Raw genomic sequence first — 9,683 nt, forward strand, 5'->3', positions numbered from 1 at the left:
GCACAATATTTAAGTGACTCTGAGAGGCTTCAAAAATTTGTTGTTTTAATTTAGAAATGTCTAAAGTGAGATTATCTTCTCTTCCCTGTAAATGGCGTCTAACCATGTCCCAGTGATGTTTAGACTCATTATAAATTTGGGGTGTAATACAAAAATCTGAGGTATTCCAGTCACACTGTAACTGGAAATGATGTTCCAAGCTCATGAGCCTATCTCCCATCCAAATGACAGTTTGTCTAAGGTCATTAATTTGATTAGCCAATTTTTGATCGATACCAGATTGTGAATTCCACAACCTTGTGGTAAGTAAATATACTGACGGGATTGAGAGTAGGCACTTCTACCAACCAATTTTGGATAGCAGGCATTAAACATCCTGGTGCATTCCCGAGACATATAGGAGGATAACGATACCCAATGGAAATATTTATCATCATTCCTTCTTCCTCCGGTTAGGCAGGGCAATGATCATCTGTGGGACCAGCTACCCACACACTATTATTAACATATACTTCAATAGGATTATCCATCCATTTGACTGCCCGAATTAAGGGCGGGAAAGGCACATAGGCCCAGTAGGTATAATTAGCTGCAGCTGCTCCTGCAGGCATGGGGAGACTTACCACCATTGATACAACCATTAAAGCTGCAAGCAGCATTTTTTCTGAGGTTGTGTCATTTTTGTGCTAGCTAGGCTTTTTCTAGCTAACAGTGTCAGCTTCTTTCACTGTGCCCAGGTTGGCAGCTCTGCCTTCTTGGTGTGTGGTGACTTTATCTGTTTTTCTAATATCGCCACTTGATTCAGCCTGCGAGTCAATGGTGCCCGATTGCGGTGTTTCCGTCTCCGTGGAGGCGCTTTCCTTTGCATCTCCGATGGGTTCATTGTAGAACTTCAAATGTCTAGTGGGTATCCAAACAGGAAGCTGATTTTCTCCTGGTGAAACACAAGCAAAACCTCTTCCCCAGGCTATCACCTTCCCTATTTCCCGTGTCCTATTTTTGTTGTCTTTCCACCAAATCAGTTTTCCTTCATGTGGACTGTTCTTTTTACCAGGAAGATGTTGTTCTGCAGAAGTAGTAGTCTCATTTCTATAAATGTTTAAAAAATTTAAGGTATAGAGTGCTAGATTAAGCTGCATCTGAGGAGAGGTACACTCCTTACTGTCTCCCCCTTCTTTTTGTTTAACTAACTGAGTTTTGAGTGTTCTATTAGTTCTTTCAACTATGGTCTGTCCTTGGGAATGATAAGGAATTCCTGTTGTGTGTCTAATATTCCACTGATTTAAGAATTTTTGGAAAGCTTTACTACAATAACCTGGTCCATTGTCAGTTTTGATTTTTTCTGGAACTCCCATCACAGCAAAACAAGATAATAAATGTTTTTTAACATGGGAAGTACTTTCTCCTGTCTGGCATGTTGCCCATATGAAATGTGAATAAGTATCAACTGTTACATGAACGTATGATAATTTCCCAAATGAAGGTACATGGGTAACATCCATTTGCCATAATGCATTAGGACACAGACCTCTGGGATTAACTCCTGACTCTTGGGTGGGCAGGTGTAGTACTTGACACTGGGTACAATGTTGTACAATATTTTTTGCCTGTTTCCATGTGACATCAAATTTGTTTTTTAACCCTGCTGCATTTACATGAGTCAAAGCATGAAGTTCTTGTGCTTTTATGAATGCAGAGGATACCAGTAAGTCAGCTTGTTCATTTGCTTTAGTTAAAGGTCCTGGTAAATTAGTGTGTGCTCGAATATGAGTAATATAAAATGGGAAATTCCTTTTTCTTACAGTTTGTTGTAACAAATTGAACAGCTGGTTTAACTGATCATCCATGCTATATTTAATTAGAGCTGTCTCAACATCCCTTGTAGCCTGTACTACATATGCAGAATCTGATATAATATTAACAGGCTGATTAAAATCTTCTAACATTGTAATGACTGCAACCAACTCTGCCCTTTGAGCTGATTGATACTGAGTTTTGATTACTCGCTCTTTTGGCCCTGTGTAAGCTGCTTTTCCATTGCTGGAACCATCAGTAAATACTGTCAGAGCATTTTCTAAAGGTTTATGTCTGGTAATTTTAGGTAAAATCCAAGTAGTCAATTTTAAAAACTGGAAGATTTTTGTTTTGGGGTAATGATTATCAATAATTCCCACAAAATCAGCAAGGCCAATTTGCCATGCACCAGAATTGATAAAGGCTTGTTTAACTTGTTCCTTGGTTAAAGGAACAACTATTTTGTCTGGGTCATTACCACACAATTTTATTATTCGTAATCTTGTCCGACCAATTAGTGTAGCTATTTGATCCAAGTACAATGTAAAAGTTTTAATTGTACTGTGAGGAAGGAATGACCACTCCACAAGATCAGTATTTTGAACAATGATGCCTGTTGGAGAATGTGCAGTAGCAAAAATCAAAAGTTGGAGTGGGGCTAAAGAATCTATTCTACTTATTTGCGCTGACTGAATTTTTTCTTCCACTAATTTAATTTCTTTTGTTGCCTCTGGGGTTAATATTCTTCTACCATTTAAGTCTGGATCTCCTCTTAGGATAGAGAACAAATTTGACATGGCATAAGTAGGAATGCCTAGAGTTGGCCGAATCTAATTAATATCGCCTAACAATTTCTGAAAGTCATTTAATGTTTTTAATGTGTCTTTTCTTATTTCTATTTTTTGTGGCTTAATTTTTCTATTTTCTATCTGCATCCCTAAATAATGAAAAGGATCAGAGGTTTAGATCTTATCAGATGCTATTGTTAGTCCTGCGTTGGCAACCTCTGCTTGCAGAAATATGTAACAGTCAATTAATTTGTCTCTTGTTTCTGCAGCACATAAAATATCATCAATATAGTGAATGATATAACAATCTGAAAATTTGTCTCTAACTGGTTGAAGGACTTGACCTACGAAAGTTTGACAAATAGATGGACTATTAAGCATTCCCTGAGGTAAAACTTTCCACTGAAACCTGGTGGCTGGTTCTTTATTATTTATGGCTGGTATAGTAAAGGCAAATTTTTCTCAATCTTGCTCTGCCAAAGGAATGGTAAAAAAGCAATCCTTAAGATCAATTATAATTAAAGGCCAGTCTTTTGGGATCATGGCCGGAGAGGGCAATCCAGGTTGGAGAGGCCCCATGGGTTGAATTACAACGTTTACGGCTCTGAAGTCCATTAACATACGCCATTTGCCTGATTTTTTCTGAATTACAAATACAGGAGAATTCCAGGGTGAGAATGAAGGCTCAATGTGTCCCTTTTCTAATTGTTCCTTTGCTAATAAGTGTAAAGCCTCCAGTTTTTGCTTTGGTAGCGGCCACTGATTTACCCATACCGGTTTTTCTGTTTTCCAAGTTAATGGAATGGGTTTAGGAGGCTCTACAGTGGCCGCCCCTAAAAAGGATACCCTATTCCTTTTCTTTTTTGATTTTTCTTAGTCTCAATTGGGACTTTAATGCCATTTTCATTTTTTCCTAATCCCTTTCCTGGTATATATCCCATTTTAGTCATGATTTTTTGACTCATGGGGCTGTATAATGGAGCGGGCATAATGATCTCTGCACCCCATTGTTGTAATAAATCTCGACCCCAGAGATTAACAGGAATTGAAGTAATCATTGGCTGAACAGTACTTTCTTGATTATCTGGCCCTAAACAATGTAAAATCATTGTACTTTCATACACTTCTGAAGCTGTGCCTACGCCGACAAGTCTTGTAACAGCCTTTTGTTTAGGCCAATTTTTTGGCCACTGATTTAAAGCAATGACAGAGATATCTGCTCCCGTGTCTACTAACCCTTCAAACTGTTTTCCTTGAATAATGGCCTTACACACAGGTCTGCTCTCAGACTTGCCCAATATGCAGCCTTTCCTGCCAGATTAGTGCTTCCGAACCCTCCTGTTCTTTTTATTTCACTGTTTCCAACTTTAATATAAGGTAGGAGTAATAATTGAGCAATTCTGTCTCCTGGACTGGCACTCCAAGGAATTGAGGAACTAATAACCAATTGAATTTCTCCTTTATAGTCTGAATCAACCACACCAGTATGAATTTGAACTCCTTTTAGATTTAAACTTGATCTTCCTAAGATTAGTCCTACAGTCCCCTCAGGCAATGGGCCGTATACCCCTGTGGGGATTTTTTGTGGAGGCTCCCCTGGAAGCAGAGAGACTGCTTGTAAAGTACATAGATCTACTGCTGCACTGCCACTTGTGGCGGGGGATAATTGCTGTATTGTGATAACTGGTTTATTCCCTGAGACACTTGCGACAGTGGGGGTTGTTGTTCCTGAAAACCCTGAGGAACAAAGGGTTGAATTTTGAATGCCCCAGTTTGTTGCAGGGCCTGAGGCTGGTCCCTCCTCTCGTTTCCCAACAGTGGTTGCCCATTTTTATCAAATTTAGAATGACATTGATTACCCCAATGTTTTCCCTTTTTACATCTTGGACATAGGCCAGGTGGCCCTTTATCTGTTGTTGTAGTAACTTGAGTAGTTACATTTTGTTTATTTGTGACTAGGCAATTCTTTTTTAGATGACCAATTTGACCACAATTATAACATTTTCCCCCAAATGTTTTCACTTGTCCTCCTAAAGCAACTCCTGTGATTGCTTGAGCCATAAGCATAGCTTTATGCATAGCTCCTCCAATTCCATCGCAGGCTTTAACGTACTCTGAGATTACATCTGTTCCTGCGGGAACCCTTCCTTTTAATGGCTTAATGGCTGATCGACAATCTGGATTGGTGTTTTCATATGCCATCAACTCCACTATGACTTTACGGGCATTCTCATCGGTAATTGACTTTTGAGCAGCATCCTGAAGTCTTGCTACAAAATCAGGGTAGGGCTCTTTTGAGCCTTGTCTTACTGTATTAAAGGAAGGGCAGGCAGTTCCTGGGTCTTGGATTTTCTCCCAGGCCCTAAGGCAGATAGCCCTGATTTGCTCAATGGCCTCATTTGGCGTTATTGCTTGTTGGTCAACAGTGCTCCAATTTTGACCTATTCCTAATAGTTGATCTGCATCTATGTTAATTGGAGGATTGGCAGTCCTATTTCTTCGGACCTGCACTTGTGCCCCATCAATCCACCAAGTCTTAAATTGTAAAAATTGAGAGGGTGAGAGTGATGATTTTGCCAGAATCTCCCAATCATAAGGAATGAGTCTATGTCCATGAGCAATGGAATCTAATAATGTTCTCATGTAAGGAGAGTTGGGTCCATACTGTTTTACTCCTTCTTTCATTTCTTTTAGCATTTTTATAGAAAAGGACTGATATCTGGCTTCAGCTACGGGAGGCTCTCCCTCTTGGGCCCCTTCTCCAGGTGGTCTTGCTTCTAATATTACTGGGAATTGCCACGCCTCAATATCTCCCTGTTTTCTTGCCTCATCAATAATTTTATGTATTGCACTACCTTGTGTACTAGGCGGTGCTGTAGGATTAAGTCTCATGGTGGGCGGCTGAGGATATGGCGCCTTGCCCTGTGGCACTGGAAATGCTCCTGGCTGTCCATACAGATTTTCTGGGGGCTGCAGATACTGCAGTTCAGCTGGCAGCCAGTATTGACAGGCTACTGGTGGCTGGATCTTACTTTCTACCTGCTGATATTGTGGACACTGTATTTGGATTGGCACTGCCGTGACAGAGACTCTATCTTTTTTTATTTGATCTTCTTTTGGAGTTTGTACTTGTTTAACCTGCATTTGAGGTTCTAAGTTGCAGGCATCTGAGCTGTTGTAAGAGGAGTTGGCCATCGTGGTTTAGACTCTGATGGCTCTGCTAATTCTGGATCTTTTTCCTCTAATTTTAACGTTTCAGGATATATTACCTCCTGTAATTGATTATCGTCAACATTTTGCGTTGACCGAGCCATTACCGGCTCTGCTACACATTCACAGTGTGAACTTTCTTTTCTTTTCCAGGATTCTATCCCTGCCTCTTTTTCACAATCTACTGCACAGCTTTTAGGGACATCAGAAATTGAAATGTTATCTTCTTCTGTTTGCAACGGTTCTAAAGCTACTTTAACAATGACCCAATCATTCCATACTGTAAGTGGGATGATTTTACCTTCCCTACTTGCTTGTTTTAATTCTTTGCCAATTTTTTCCCAATCTTTTAGATCTAAAGTTCCCTGTTCTGGAAACCATGGACAAAACTGTTCTATTGTTTGAAAGAGCGTAATTAGATTTTTGGTAGACACTTTAACTCCCCCTCTTTTTAAGAGAATTTTTATAAAGCTGCGATAAGAGGCATATTTACTTTTAGTTTGCCCCATTGTTAACCTAGGTTCTTCCGAGCGCACAAGCTTACCGCAAGGCTGACTGTAGACGTACTCGGGAGTCTCTCGTCGACTTGTCCTCAATGACCACACTCCAGCGTACCTTCACCTTAGAGAAAAGCTTCCACGTTGGGCACCAGATGAAGGGGTGGCCTGCCCCTCCACACCTGTGGGTACTTCTCGTTAGGTGGAACGACTGAGACTTGAGAAAAGAAATAATACACAGAGACAAAGTATAGAGAAAGAAAAGCGGGGCCTAGGGGACCGGTGCTGTGCTTACAGAGGACCCACACCGGCACGGTCTCTGAGTTCCCTCAGTATTTATTGCTCAAAAGATAAGGGAGTAAATCAGCAGTAAGACATACAGATACACGGAGATGTTCCATTTCCCAGGGATGGGCAGGAGACAGATGTTTTTCTTTTACTGAGATTTAAGAGAATGGTGATGGCCTTAACCACAAGCAGCCTTTAGGCATTTGTTTAACAAAGCGCATTCCTTACAGCCCAAAATCCTTTCAACCTTTCATCACCACAGCGATGTCTCTTGCAAGGACAAGGTTGGGGGTAAGGTCACAGATTAACAGCATCTCAAATACAGAGCCAAATGGAGTCTCTTAAATTTACTTCTTTTTATATAAACACAGTAACAGGCTGACCTCTCTTTTCCCCACACACGCTGATCCATCCCGCATCCTCTTTCCCTGCAAGGAGAAGCTAAGGCCCTGTGCATCCTCACTTCAGGCCCAAAGGGCTGTAGCCCCACAGGAGGCTGCTGGCTGCTTCTGAGTGCTCAGGCTGCTGCTCTGTTTGAGGTTTGCTAGCAGACACCTGGCAGGCCTCCTCCAGGTCTCTTGCCTGCTGCCTCCTTTCTCCCAGCTCTTTCGGCCCTGAGAGCATGGTGACAATCACAATAGGCCAACTTTCAACTTAGGGAATATTATTCACCCACAGGAAATGTTAAATCCCAGGGGCTAAAACATCAGGAAATGGAAATTTGAGCCCCAATTCTGCCAAGACTGCCAGGTCTCGGCAAGTCCTTGGGCAGAAAGTGGCTTCCATGCCTTGCATGTCAGTCCGGAGTCTGGGAGATGAGTAGGTAGAGTCCTTACCAGGTCTGCTGTCTCCTGTGGTTCTGAGATGCTACAGTGAGTCTATGCTTGGGGAAAACAGCTTAATGCTCCCATGGATCTGGGCTGAGCAAAACTAAAAATGCCAAATCTGATACCCAAAAAATAATGGCACCATGGATTGAAAAGTCAAACAGCCAGAACCTGGGAGATAGGAATAACTTTTTTCATACATTTCCGTGCTTTGTGTGCAAATACCATTCAACAGATTCAGCTGGCCAGAGGTGCCTTTTGCTTATAGGGAGGTAAGCCTCTGCCCCAGCCCTCCTTGCAGCCAACAGCAAAAACCCACAGCAAGTTCTTCTGGCTCAAAAGATGCTAGGGCTCCTGCAGCTCTCTCCTGATCAAAGAACTATTCCCCATGGAATGCAAAGGGTACAGTCCAAAGGTAACTAGGGATTAACATTTTATTAGAAAGAAAAAAATTCTGAAGACATCAAGTGACCTGAAATCGAGAGATCGAGGAAAAGCCAGAAGTTCAAGAGGCTCAAACAATAAAGTGGGCCATGGGAGTGATCCCAGATCTCTGTCCTGGGCTCCCTCCTCCTTAGAAACATCACAAACCAAGCTAACACCAGCATCAGAGAAAATTAGACATGCTGTCTGTATTCAATTCTTATGTAAATATTAGTGATATCCTTGCCCACAAACACATAAAACTTCCAGAGGATTCAAAGCATGGAAAATAATCCTTTCAAAGAAACAGATACGCTTGGGATCTGTCATCTTTTCCTTTCTCCTGAAACCACTAACACTCCTCCACCAATTCTCAACCCACTCTGCTTCAACCCATCCTCACAAACATCTATGCCCAAGAGAGTTCCTTCCCCCAGCCTGTGTCTCTAACTGTTCCCTACTTCAATCTTTGGGATCTCAGAAAAATAGAATTTTGTGTTACTACTCACCTTAGCCAAGCATAGTTAGGAACACAAATTAACCACATTATCAAGAAAATTACCAAGTGTGTTCTGTGTAGACACGGACATGACCATGTGGGAATTCATGTCCCCTTGTCTGGGTTATTCACACCCCTGCCTCTCTCTGGGAACATAAGCATTAGGAGGTGACTGTACTAAGTGCTTTGCTCATTGAAGATTAGAGCAACAATGACATGGGCACTAAGCACCACTCTCCTTGGGTGTAGGGATGTGCCAGGAAGAACAAGCAATGGGAGAGGCTTCGTTCATACAGCCTCAGGCCTCCTTCCTTCCTCCCCTAATCCCCAACCTGTGTATGCCTGGAAATCCCTGCCCATTTCCGATTTGTTCAAAAACGGGGGGCTCCCTCATGTTGGCAAGAGAGCAGCCAGGGAGTGAAGTGAGGCGGGGAAGGACAGCACTCATAGGATAAGCTTACGCATTAAAAATGAAGAAAATACCCAAGGCACTCAGATAATAGTCCCTCCACCACCATCAAAAAGGAAACACAGACCCTTCCCCATTTGACAGTCCCATGCCCCAGGGCAGTGAATGTCCCCCTGAGACCCCCAGAGTGTCGTCAGAGTCACTCTGGAGACCCTTTTAACCTGGCTTTACCGCTGCTCCGTGGGATCCGGACTGTGATGGGCAGGCCCCTGTAAGACCCTCTGGTCCGGGAGACAGAGACAAGGGGAGCACCACCCTACTAAGATAGACCTCGGTCAGCCCAGGTCAAGTCCCTGCCTGGCCATTGTGGTCCCTGAAACAGAGTCTGAAGGCATCAGAAGAACTGCGTGGCCGAGGAGAACCGTTCTAAGGCTCTTCTCTGTTAAGGCGCCCTTGCAGTGCTGGCCCTCTGGGTGCTAGAGACTCGGGATGGGAAGGCGAGTCACAGTCCAGGCCAGCAGGACTTCCCTAGCCTCGGTGGTTCCCAGGTCACCCGGGTGGGGACAGTTTACTGCGTAATAAGGGACCTGCAGGTCCTCCCTGCCGGTCCCCACTTTGGCCCTGTCTCCCGTTGAGGCCACCATTGTCCCCCACCCCCCCAACCCACGAGAGTCAGGGGCCTCCCTATCCCCACCCTCCTACCCCCACCCTTGCTTTCCTCGCGGGTCGCCCCGTGCCCTGCCCTGCCTGCATGCCCACCGTCACGTCCGGCCACCAGGTACCCTGGGCGCATCTCTAGATGCACGGCGCAGCGACCCTCTGCTGGAACCCCTGGGATCAGATCCGCAAGGGCCTTGCGTCCTTGGCTCACGCGGGGTTCCCGCCTTGGCGCCTCTGGCCCGGGACCGGTTCCCGAGTCATCTGCCGTTCGCCAGGATCCCGCCGCCC

This window comes from Trachypithecus francoisi, unplaced genomic scaffold (assembly GCF_009764315.1).
Source record: "Trachypithecus francoisi isolate TF-2019V2 unplaced genomic scaffold, Tfra_2.0 Lachesis_group11, whole genome shotgun sequence".
NCBI classification, from domain to species: Eukaryota; Metazoa; Chordata; class Mammalia; order Primates; family Cercopithecidae; genus Trachypithecus; species Trachypithecus francoisi.